We start from the raw sequence: 12,154 nt of genomic DNA, 5'->3' as shown, positions 1-12,154 counted from the left end.
GACCACCTTTTCCTTAGACTGTTCTATGACATACGAGGTGTTTGTTCGTCTTCTAATGTTATGATGAGTTTCCCTTGATAAAACCATTTTCCATTATTATTATTATTATTATTATTATTATTATTATTATTATTATTATTATTATTATTATTATTATTATATCATTATTTTATTCAATCCTCTTGCTAAGACTGAAGGTCTGCTCTTAAAATCTTGACTTAAGCAAGTGATTAAAAAAGGGTCAAACAGAAACAATAGAATCATGATGGGGATTGTCTGAAAAAAAGAGTTGAATTGTTAACCTCAGGTAGCTGCTTTGAGATCAAGGATGGGCACTGATCATTGGATGAGAGGGTCTTTCATCTTTCCCTTCCCTACTTCTTCCATGGTTTAAATGCCCTCCACAAATGATGCCTTAGCTCTGCATGAAGACACCTGAGTCCATCTTTTGTTTTATAGCAGAGCCTTACTAACATTTAAAGTAATTGAGCACTTAATTAGCTTTAATTTTTTTTAAAATATCACATTTCTTTCACATGTATTTGACTTAAGGGGGCCAACTAGACATGCAGCCTTCCCCCCAAGCAAATAAGGTCCCCTGCAGCTGTTCTGGGTCAGGAACATGGCAGAGGAATATAGAAGGAGCCCCTTCTCTCCCCGTGCCACACATCCAACCTGAACCAGGCTCCTAAGGTGCATGAGAAATAAATTCCCAGCAGCTGTCAGCAGTCTTGGCAATAATGGATCCTTGATTTGCCAGCCCTCCAGTCTGGTTGTGCCCCAAGGGGGTTGGCAGAGTCCTGAGGCCATTTCCAAGTCCCACCCTTGCCTAGGCTCCTATCAACTAGCCAATCAGGTGGATGTTCGGGCTGTTGATGGGGGTGGGGCCAAGAAGGCAGAACTCAGGAATGCAGAGGGGGGGGGGTTGCTCCTGACTGCCTGCAGGGCCTAACTGCAGCCTTTCCAGAACTTGGGCAGCATTTCTACCTCAGCAGCTTTCCAATCCAACCCTCCCTACCTTTAGTTGGGAGAGTTTTTCTAGCTGTTCGGTGTGCAGTTGTTGTTTGTGTTGATGTTCATATCTGTTCCATTTCTTTATTTTGCTGCTTTCAGAACTTGATAGGCAGGTCTGGCATTGAGTTGGAGTCCTATGAGGGAAGATTGAGATGGTGTGTCCATCTTCTCAATTGGGGGCCTTGGTGGCATGAGCGAAGGAGACATGCCTAACTCGGGGACTACTTATATGTCCTTGCCTCCAAGTGGTAGAGAGTTCACAATGTAATCTATGCCAAGGTGTGTCTCTTGATGTCTTGGATCCATTGGGGGAGAGAGAGCAGGGGTTTGGTACTCAGCTCTTTACTATTCAAAGGAGTCTTAAATTGGCAAACAATTGCCCACCTTTCCCCACCCCACAACAGAGAACCTGTGAGATAAGTGAGGATGAATGAGCTCTGAAACAACTGTGATTGGTTGACCAAAGGTCACCCAGTTGGCCGCATGTGGAGAAGTGGGAAATCAAACCTGGTTCTCCAGATTAGAGGCCACCACTCTTAACCACTACATCAAGCTAGTTTTCCTATGACAAGCTAAAACACTGCAGCTGTAATCAATAATGTAGTGGCCTATTATTCCCACACGATAGTCTCAGTTATATTCAGTAGGAATGGGCAAAAACAGGTTCATGATCTAAAATCCATCATGAATTTGACTGGTTTGTCCCCTACCCTGAACCCAGGTTCAGAAGATGTACCTCTTCTAAGCATTTTCTAGACCTTTTGTCCAGTTTGGTTTCAGCTGTTTCACTTCCCTCTGTTTGGAAAAGGAAAGTGAAACAGAGGTTTAAAATGGCTTGCAGCCATTTAAGCCTCACCAAGCCACCAGTCAGCTCTGAGATTTAAATGGCTGGTACAGTGGCCCTTTCCCAGCTCACTGGAAAACACGAAGTTTTTTGGCATTACTACCAACACCGTATGAGTGTCCCTGCAAGTCAATAAATTCCATGAGTGTCTAGGGATGGCATTGTTATAAATATGAACATAAATAAATAGTAAACATAAAATTGGGTGGGGTAGCAAACACATCAGAAGATATAATCAGGATAAAGGAAGATCTTGATAGACTCGAGAACTGTACTAAACTTAATAAAATTAAATTCAATAGGGACAAATGTAATGTTCTGCATTTAGGTAGGAAAAACCAAATACACCAATATAGGATGGGGGAGACTTGTCTTGGCAGTAGTATGTGCGAAAAGGATCTAGGAGTCTTAGCAGACCAGAAATTGAACATTAATCAGCAGTGTGACTCAGTGGCTAAAAAGGCAAATGGGATTTTGGGCTGTATCAAATGGAGTATCCTGTCCAGATCACGGGAGGTGATGGTACTGCTTTACTCTGCTCTGGTTTGGCCTCACTTGGAGTACTGTGTTCAGTTTTGGGCACCCCAGTTGAAGAGGGATGTAGACAAACTGGAACGTGTCCAGAGGAGGGCAAGCAAGATGGTGAGGGGGGTTGGAGACCAAGAGGTATGAAGAAAGGTTGGGGGAGCTTGTTCAGCTTAGCCCAGAGAGGAGACAACTGAGAGGGGATTTGATAACCATATTCAAGAATTTTAAAGGGTGCCATGTAGAGTTGTTCTCTCTTGTTCTCTCTTGCACCAGAGGGACAGACCAGAACCAATGGGATGAAATTAATTCAAAAGAAATTCCGTCTAAACATCTGGAAGGAGTTCCTGACAGTTAGAGCGGTTTCTCAGTGGAACAGGCTTCCTCGGGAGGCGGTGGGTTCTCCATCTTTGGAAATTTTTAAACAGAGGCTGGATAGCCATCTGGCAGAGAGTTTGATTCTGTGAAGGTTCAAGGGGGTGGCAGGTTACAGTGGATGAGCAATAGGTTTGTGAGTGTCCTTCAATGTGTGGTGGGTTTGGACTAGATGATCTAGGAGGTCATTTCCAACTCTGTTATTCTATGAAATACAAGCACTATAGTCATAAACATTAAAATATCAATTAATTTGCAGTTAGTTTCTTAATCAATTCATCTAATTCATTTTAATCCTCTATGATAAGCGCCTATAATATTAATCAGATTTATGCTTTTATAATCTTTTTCATTCTGTTTGCCTTCTAACAACTTCTAATGTATATAAATAATCTTTTATCTGATTTGAGTTTCTCTCTTTTCTTGGGAGACCACCAGGGACCAGAATTTCTCTAATGAAGTTCCACTAGACGCTCAACCAACACGAAAATATTTCACCCTCATTGAAAGATTCCAGTATTACATCAGCTATGGTAGTTTAATTGCAGTGAAAACAAAAAGATAAAATCTATTTGAAGATCCAGACAGCACAGTCACAAATGGCCTCAGTGCCAATGTTTCAGAAGAGATAACAGCACAATCCCTATTAGTTTTAGCAGCAAAAATCAGGATAGATTTAAACAGTTCTTTTGTGCAATCCCCAATGGCCTCATGGTGATAAATAATCCAAGGAGTAATATTAATTACAAAATACTGAATGGATTCAGTAATGAAAACCTACATTGCTGTTTTAAAAGTTTATCTGAAAAGACTTTCTTAATTGCATAAATCCTAGTGGTCTCTTTAACACTACATGTTTGAAGGAAAACTTTTCAGTCCTAGAAATATTTAGTAGTGGGAATGCTTTTATTCAGTTTCACAAATTGAACAGTCCCGAGACCCAAGTTTTCCCCAAACCATCTGTATAATTTGAAAGAAAATTAAATGGCTGTTAATTGGACAATCCCCTATAGCCTCCAATCCTCTCCGTTTTACCAGATATCCAACAGCTTGAATTGGAGGCTCTAGCATATTTCTCAAACGTCTTGCCAACAGATGGACACAAAATTCTAGCCCCTCCCCAATTGTATGATTCCAACAACTTCCTAATCATGCCAACCACTCTATTTGGTAACTTCTTAACAATCATGTTATTCATAGTTCCAAATGACAGTGTCCTGCCACTTCTAGTTCTGCTCCATAGTAATTCGTAATAGCAAAATCCTTGTTTCAGGCAAGCAAAACAAGTTTGTGCTACAACTTTCTGGCTGCATGGTATTCTTAGTATAGCACCCCACCCCAAAGTGGGTGCAACAAATTTTTCCATGGGTGTCATGTTCCATAACAAATCTCCAAAACAGAAAAAAAACGGGAGTGTTCAGGCTAGAATCTCAGTAGTTTATTCAGAAGAGTACAAACAATCTCACAAGACTTCTGTGCTGCTGAAGACCATGGCAAGATGAACCAAAGAACAATTGTAGAGGCAAATCCCCCCTTTTTGTACACAATTCAGTTCCACAAAGAACAGTTCTTATAATCAGAGGATAACATGATTTACAGTTGACACCTCCAGGTGGGAAGAACACAGCCATAACAACTGGGCACAGGATAGGGAGCTAGATTGCTCACAGCATGGGAACAAAAGGACAGGTGAAATGAGCAAAACATTTTCAGGACAAGACCTCGCAGTTAATTCAGATGACCATCAGGTATACTACTGTGGGCAAGAATCTCTCAGAAGAAATGGAGTAGCCTTCATAATCAATAAAAGAGTAGGAAAAACAGTATTGGGATACAATTCCCAAAATGACAGAATGATCTCACTTCAAATCCAAGGCAAACCATTCAACATCACAGTAATCCAGGTCTATGCCCCAACCACTGCTGCTGTAGAGGATGAAGTAGACCAGTTCTATGAAGCACTACAACACCTTCTAGAAGCAACACCAAAAATGATCTGCTTATCATCATGGGAGATTGGAATGCTAAAGTAGGAAGCCAAAAGATTACGGGCATAACAGGCAAGTTTGGCCTTGGAGTACAAATTGAAGCCGGGCACAGCCTGGTAGAATTTTGTCAAGAGAATACAATGGTCATAGAAAACACTCTTTTCCAACAACCCAAGAGACGACTCTACACATGGACAACACCAGATGGTCAACACAGAAATCATATTGACTTTGTACTCTGCAGTCAAAATGGAGAAGTTCTATACAGTCAGTAAAAATAACACCAGGAGCTGATTGTGGTTCAGATCATCAGCTTCTTGTCGCAAAATTTAGGCTTAAATTGAAGAAAGTAGGGAAAAGCACTAGGCCACTCAGGTATGAACTAAATCATATCCCTGAGGAATATACAGTAGAGGTAACAAATAGATTTAAGGAATTAGATCTGATAGACAGAGTGCTTGAAGAACTATGGGCAGAGTTTCGCAACATTGTGCAAGAGGTAGCAACTAAAACCATCCCAAAGAAAAAGAAATGCAAGAAAGCAAAATGGCTGTCTGAGGAAGCTTTTCAAATAGCTGAGGAGAGAAGGGAAGTGAAAGGCAATTTACAGAGTATATTGTATTTGAGAATAGTTTTGTATAGTTTGTATATTGTTATTAAAATTGCCTGTGTACTTTTTTAATTTGAATGATTTTTTTTGTATTTGAAGTTTCTTTGCGGTTTGTTATACTTACTCAATGCCTCCCTCTTTGCACTATCCTAATTCTTTTTTCCCCTTTATAGGTAAATATATATATGTATGTATGTATGTATGTATGTATATGTATATGTATATGTATATGTATATGTATATGTATATGTATATGTATATGTATATGTATATGTATATGTATATGTATATGTATATATCTTCCCTGGACATTGTCTACTGTCTTAATGCTGGTCAAAACTTTATATAATATAAGCTAAAACTTCCAGGCATTTTTAAAAGTTCAAAAATAGATTTTAAGAAGCGGTACAAAGTTCATGAAGAGATTACGGATGTATCTAAATTACAGTTACAAGGGGGGCTTAACCCTAAGCCCTTTCCATTGGAATTCAATTCCACTAATGTCACAGGGGTTGACTTTAATAGAAAGAATTAGAGAACAAGCACTGAGATGCAAAGCAAAACACACGCTCCTCGTTGATTATACAAGGACCGGACACAACCACTGGAAATGCAGAAGTGCATATTTGTGGACTTTTGTAAAAATTTTCTGAGACAAGCTTCTTTATTCAGGCTTCTTATTAAAGTTACTGCATATAAATTACTTAGAGCAGGGGTAGTCAAACTGCGGCCCTCCAGATGTCCATGGACTACAATTCCCATGAGAATTGTAGTCCATGGCTAATTTAATTGTAGTCTAGGCTAATTTAAAAGTGAGCACCCACAGTGAAGCAGTGGAGTCTAGATCAGGTATTCTCAAGCAGGGGTTTCTTGATAGCCCTGGAAGGGTTTCTTGAATTGTTGGGAGTTATTTTTTAATATATATTTTTTAATTTGTTAAAAGTGAGAAGGGGAGGGACTCTGGGTGGCATGTACACAGCTATTCTTCCCAACCATATTCTGCACAATTTTCAGCCCAGACCATAAGCCTGGTGGAATAGCTCCATATTGTAGACCTGCAGAACTGATGGAGGTCCTGCAGGGCCCTGATCTCCCTTGGGAGCACATTCCACCAGGCAGGGGGCCAGGACCAAAAAGTTCCTCGCCCTGGATGAGACCAGTTTCAGCTCTTTTGGGTCAGGGACCCTGAGCAGATGTTGATCCATAGATCTTAATGCTCTTGGGGAAATATAGAGGAAAAGATAACCCTACAGGTATGGTAGTCCCAGAGCATTTAGAGCTTTAAAGGTTAACATCAGCACCTTGAACTTAATTCGGTTACCATTCTGGAACCAATGCAGCTGGGAAAGCACTAATGCTATATGTGCCCTCTTTTGAGTCCCTGTTAGTACTCAAGCTGCTGGGATTTGGACCAGTAGGAGTTTCCGGAGCAGTCTCAAAGGCAGCCCTGCTTCTGAGAATGACAAGATCAGGCTAGCCTGGACTACCTTAGACAAGGCATCTATACTACAGGGGAAAAAAATCCCAAATAGTTTGAACAGGTACCCGGAAAGCAATTCCTTTACACTGTATTTGATAAGTTTAAAATAAGAGTGAGCCACACACTGCAGTTATCCATTATTAAATCCATTTTTATTTGAATCCATTTCTGCCAGGGTCAGTATACTGATCCTGTGATAACAGGCATGCACGGACACGGACTTTTCCAACTTGAAGCTTGGATTCCCATTGAACATCCCAACATAAATTGCAATCTATTCAGGGTGAGATTGCACAGCAGCATTCGCTGATGAATAATCATAACCATAATAGGGCTCTGATTTGCAAAGCACAGCTCCTCTCTGCTCTTACAGGCTGCATTTATATTTTGACAAGGTAAGCAAAATACCTGGCATATGGTTAATGGCTGAGCTAAACAAGATGTCTTTCATCTTTGTCCAAAAGATATGAATACCGATGAAAAGATGTTGGTGCTTACCTGTAGCAGCTGTTTGTGTGGTCCACTGTGCGGTCACACCGCGCAGCTTTGTGGATACATCGTGGAGAAATGTTGAGCTCTTTGTAGCATGCTAGCCCATACAGTCATGGGCTCACAGAGGGAGGGGCTGGGGCCTCCCCTGCTGCCCATCATGTGAGCCAATATCATCAAGCCAGGACCTGCCGGTGCTGCAGAAGCTGACGTGTTGCTGGTGGCTTCAGTGCTCCCCAGTGAGTATACAGGAGCAGGCATCTGAGGCACAGGCCTCAGGGAACAAATAAGCCTTTTGAAAAACCTATGGATTCATGCTGTAGGAGACAGCATGTCACAGCCTCCTCTGTTACTCTACGGTGATGTCACAGATGTCCTGCTGAGTTGTCAGTTGCCAGTGGGCAGCTGAGGGATTGGGTGGTTATTGCGGTTATTCATTCTAATGCTATATATTTTAAATGTTGTAATTAATGTTTGTTATAAGCCACCATGAGCTGGCTGTGCCAAGAGTGGCGACATATAAAATATCTGTGCCACTATATATTCTTAGCAGTAAAATTAAAAACATTGTTTGACCAAGAAGATTGGAATGATAAAATGTCTTAATATGCTGCAATGACAAATGTAATGTCATATTTGAAAAACAAATCAACTTACACATATGAGGAAAGTCAGAAAATGTATTATGAATGTAGCAGCTAAATATACAATGAGAAACACCATCTGTACCATTATATATTTCAGGCAAGAGACTGGAGGAGGAGCTGGTCTCATGGCTTGAGTGCCACTCATTGCTTAACATGCATTCAGGGTGGCTGTTCTGCCCCTGAGTGCCTCCTCCTCCAACTGGCTTGCCTGTCTGTCCAACAGCCAGCCAATTGCTTTCCATCCCCCACCACTTCCCTTGGTCCAGCAGATCCCTGCTGCATGAGAGGTGCCTCTGCTGGTGAGTTCCTTTCCCAGGGGCCTCCAGCCCACAATCTTTCTAGGTCCTGGGAGGAGTCAGAGACCATCTGCAGAGTTCTTCCACCCCCCACCACCCCCAATCTAGTGTCTGTAGTATTCCTGAATACAATGGGCTTTGTCCCTAGTCTGTATAAATAAAGGGTAAGGAGGGTAGAGGTGGGCCGTGTCCGTGATGGGCAAGGGGGCCAATTGGCCCGTTGCACAGCACCTCCCGTCCCACCCCCCAAAAAGCTTGGCCGTCTTCAGGCAACTGCCACCATTACGCAGCTGCCCGCCTACAAGGCAGGTTGCAGGCCGCCGTGCTTCCTGGTCAGGACAAACCCTCCCATGGCCATGCCCCTCCCCAACGATCCCCTGCGCTCCTGCGGACTCAACTACTTTCCCTCAATTACTCTTTGCCTCACCCTGAACTCTGCTTGCTTTGATTCCTAACGACTCGGACTGGACTTTGACTGCTCTGGTGTGGACTGGCTAGGCTCTGCAGGTCAGGGACCTCCTGCCACTGGGTGTGGCCAGCTAGGGCAGCATACAAAGGCTGTAATGGATCAGTCCCTTTTCTTCTGCACCAACAGATAAAGGCCTTCCTGGATGTTTTGTATGTTCTGCTGGTGAATTGTCTGCAAGAGGCCAGCAGAGTCTCTGTCACTTCTTCATTATATCAAAGATGAATTAAGCATCTCCTCTCAACCTCTAAGCAGTCAAATGAAGCCAGGTAGGGTTGGGAGTGCCAGATTGGGCTGCTATAGCATGTCTGACAATACTGGTATTTTCTAGGGATGCTCAACCAGCATTTGCAATGTTAAGAACCATGGTCTGAGTGGCCACCAGGGCAACTTCCATATTTTTGAACTTTGATCTTTTGTAGGACCCTTGGAAGAACTAGGAGAGTCAGAAAGGCAAATAGTCTGATCTCAGGCCATGGCATTGTGAGAGTGTCTGTTGGGATGGTGAAGAACTGACTGAGTTGGTGATCTTCTAGTGAGGCAAAGAGATCTATTTGTGGGTTTCTGAAGAGACTATTTGTTGGAAAAGTTCCTTTTTCAGAAACCATCCTCCCTCCTGCAGGGTCTGTTTGCTGATCCAGTCTGCTTTGTTGTTGGTGGAGCCCTTGATGTCTTTTGCTGTAATTGATAGAAGTTTCTTCCCAGCCCAGGTTAATATTTTTTAAGGTTTCTTTGTAAAGTGTGGATGACCTCAAATACCTGTTTGTTTATGTAACTCTTTGCTGAGATACTGCTCATTCTTATTACAATGTGTCTGCAAGATATCTGGATGAGAAAAACTTTAGCACTAGCAAGATTGCCCTAGACTCCATTAGAATGATGTTCACCTTGGATTCTGCTCTGGACCAAGTGCCTTGATCCAGATTATCCTCTAGTGTTCCAAAGTAGTCATTGACATGCAGACATGGACAGGTGAAATCTAAGCTGAAACTCAGAATCCCCTATAACAGTGGTTCCCAAACCCCAGGCAGGGGACCGGTACCAATATGTGGATCAGTTGGTACCAGGCCACGGCTCCTCCTCGTCCTTCCCAGCTGCTGCCTCGGAGGCGGCCCTGCCACTCTGCTGCCAGCTCACCTTTGGTGCTCTCCAGCGGCCGCCGTGGCTGGGGCTGCCCTTCGGTGTGGCACTGCACAGCTGCTGCTGGCAGAGCCCCCCAGCAGGTGGTGGGAAGTCAGGGGTGCTGGCAGGAAAGTAAGTGGAGCAGGGGCTCAGGTAGCGGCAGTGACATCCCTCGGCAAAAGACTACCCCCCCGGGCCTCAGTAAAACTGTCAAGCGTTATCCAGTGATAAAAAGGTTGGGGACCACTGCCCTATAAGACTGAGATGTAAAATAAGGTTATAAAACTGACCTGACTTCTATTATTCTTTTCAGATGTAATAAATTACTACCTTAATCACATTGAATCCATTGTCTATATACTTTTAAGCTGCCCTGAATTTTTAAAAGACAGGAGCTGATTCCCCCCCCACACACACACACACACACACACTCTTAGCAAAGACTCTGCTTCTCTAACTGCTGAGATTTCTAGGTTACTGAGCAACATAGAATGATGGTTTACATATAGGGCTAATAGATTTTTGGCTGCTGTTGTAGAAACAAGAGAACATTCTAGAACAACTGTATACACCCAATCATATTATGTTGGGGAGATTCCATTATATGGTAGTTTACTGTTAGTTGTTTAAAGTTAAATCTCAGTAGCAGTTCAGGATCACAAGGAAGGAAGGAAGGAAGGAAGGAAGGAAGGAAGGAAGGAAGGAAGGAAGGAAGGAAGGAAGGAAGGAAGGAAGGAAGGAAGGAAGGAAGGAAGGAAGTTAACAAAGCAACTATAAAATATATACTGTCCAATCTGTAAGTGCAGACTTTGAACAATAATAACAAAAAACCAAAAAAGAAAAACCCTAAAAATTCAGTGGGAAGCTTTTTCAGTGTTACCATTCCAACAAGATGATAGCAGGCAGGGGTTTTCATCTGGAAGTTATTAATCATACAAAAAGAGCTTCTGGACAATGACAGCTCCTGAGCTTGAAGTCATAATTCGTAATACTCAAAGAAGATACCTTTTGGGGTCCTTTTCTAAACTTTTAAGAGTCTACAGAGATTGCTTCTGCAATCAGTGTGAATGAATCAAAGCATACTCACATGAAATTCCTCAATTTATAGCCAAGATACAGTCAATTGTCTTTGAAAATCTAAGTGCAATCTGTACTCTGATGCCCGGAAGTCGTAAAGTGAGAGTATTTCAGATGGGAAGAACTTTGCTGCCAATCTTGTAGCAACTTCCTACAAACAACAGTCTTTGAATTTGCTGCTGAAAAGTTTGCTTTCTAGTTCTATTAGAAAACACCCACAGTTCTCTGCAAGCCATCCCAGACAATCTAGAGACTAATTTTCTATAAACAAGAACTGTTTACAGTAACACTGGGTGATTCATACAAACAATACATGGCATTAAATTCAAGAGTCCATCAGTCGATCCCCAGATGAAGAAAACAGCTTACAGGTGGTGAAAAACACCTTCCTTGCCATTTAATAAGCCATTTAATAATCATTGAATAATCACACCCTTGTCCATTCTGCCATATTATTAGTCTTTCCAAACATTCACGTCTGAGGGGAAAATGGGGGGGGGGGAATGGGAGGGAAAGCATTTTGACTTCTTTTTCTGATAGAAACAGGACATTTGAGGGACTACTAAAATAAAAAAACCTTCTAATGAAATATGTGGTATAACATGAAACAGGTTAAGGACCTTCTAAATTTCTCCAAGGGGGGGAAATAAATTATGACGGACTCTGAAAAAGAAACTCATGAAACATTTTTTCCCTTTTAGAATGACAACTGAACCCAAAGGAATGCTTTTCTAGCATTAATATACTGCGTTATTGGACTTTTGATGCTGTTTACTAACTAACTTTCTCCTATCTATACTCTTATGGTCGTGCTCCATTGTCTGGGGAAGTCTGCCTGCCCACGAAATCTCATGCCTTGAATAAATCCTTGTGGGTCTTAAAGGTGCCACTGGGCCTTGAATAAATCCTTGCGGGTCTTAAAGGTGCCATTGGGCACAAATTCATGATGTACATAAAACATAAAAACAAAAATAAACAGATCTGCATTATCTATTATGCCAGCATAGTGTAGTGGTCAAAAACCGAATCTGTAGAGTGGTTAAAAGTGAATCTGCAACCAGCTGAGTGACCTTGGGCTAGTCACAGTTCTTAGAGCTCTTGCAGCCCAACCTACCTCACATAGTATCTGTTGTGGGGAGGAAAGAAAGGTAATTGTAAGCTACTTTGAGACTCCTTCAGGTAGTGAAAAGCAGGGTATAAATAAAGCCATTGCTGCAGTTC

At 42.1% G+C, this 12,154-nt stretch overlaps 1 long non-coding RNA gene across 2 annotated transcripts in view; it reads right to left on the bottom strand.

Annotated features, from left to right (window-relative positions):
- The window catches only part of LOC143842691 (uncharacterized), an 87,299-nt gene that overhangs the window by 62,311 nt on the left and 12,834 nt on the right, over positions 1 to 12,154 (bottom strand). For both annotated transcript variants that reach the window (XR_013233294.1, XR_013233295.1), the window contains exon 2: positions 1,019 to 1,148. This is a non-coding gene — a long non-coding RNA (uncharacterized LOC143842691). The remainder of the gene's footprint in view (positions 1 to 1,018; positions 1,149 to 12,154) is intronic.

This window comes from Paroedura picta, chromosome 8, assembly GCF_049243985.1.
Source record: "Paroedura picta isolate Pp20150507F chromosome 8, Ppicta_v3.0, whole genome shotgun sequence".
In the NCBI taxonomy this organism is placed as follows: Eukaryota; Metazoa; Chordata; class Lepidosauria; order Squamata; family Gekkonidae; genus Paroedura; species Paroedura picta.
The sequence above is the reverse complement of the archived record's forward strand: the minus strand, read 5'-3'. Positions and strand labels throughout refer to the sequence as shown.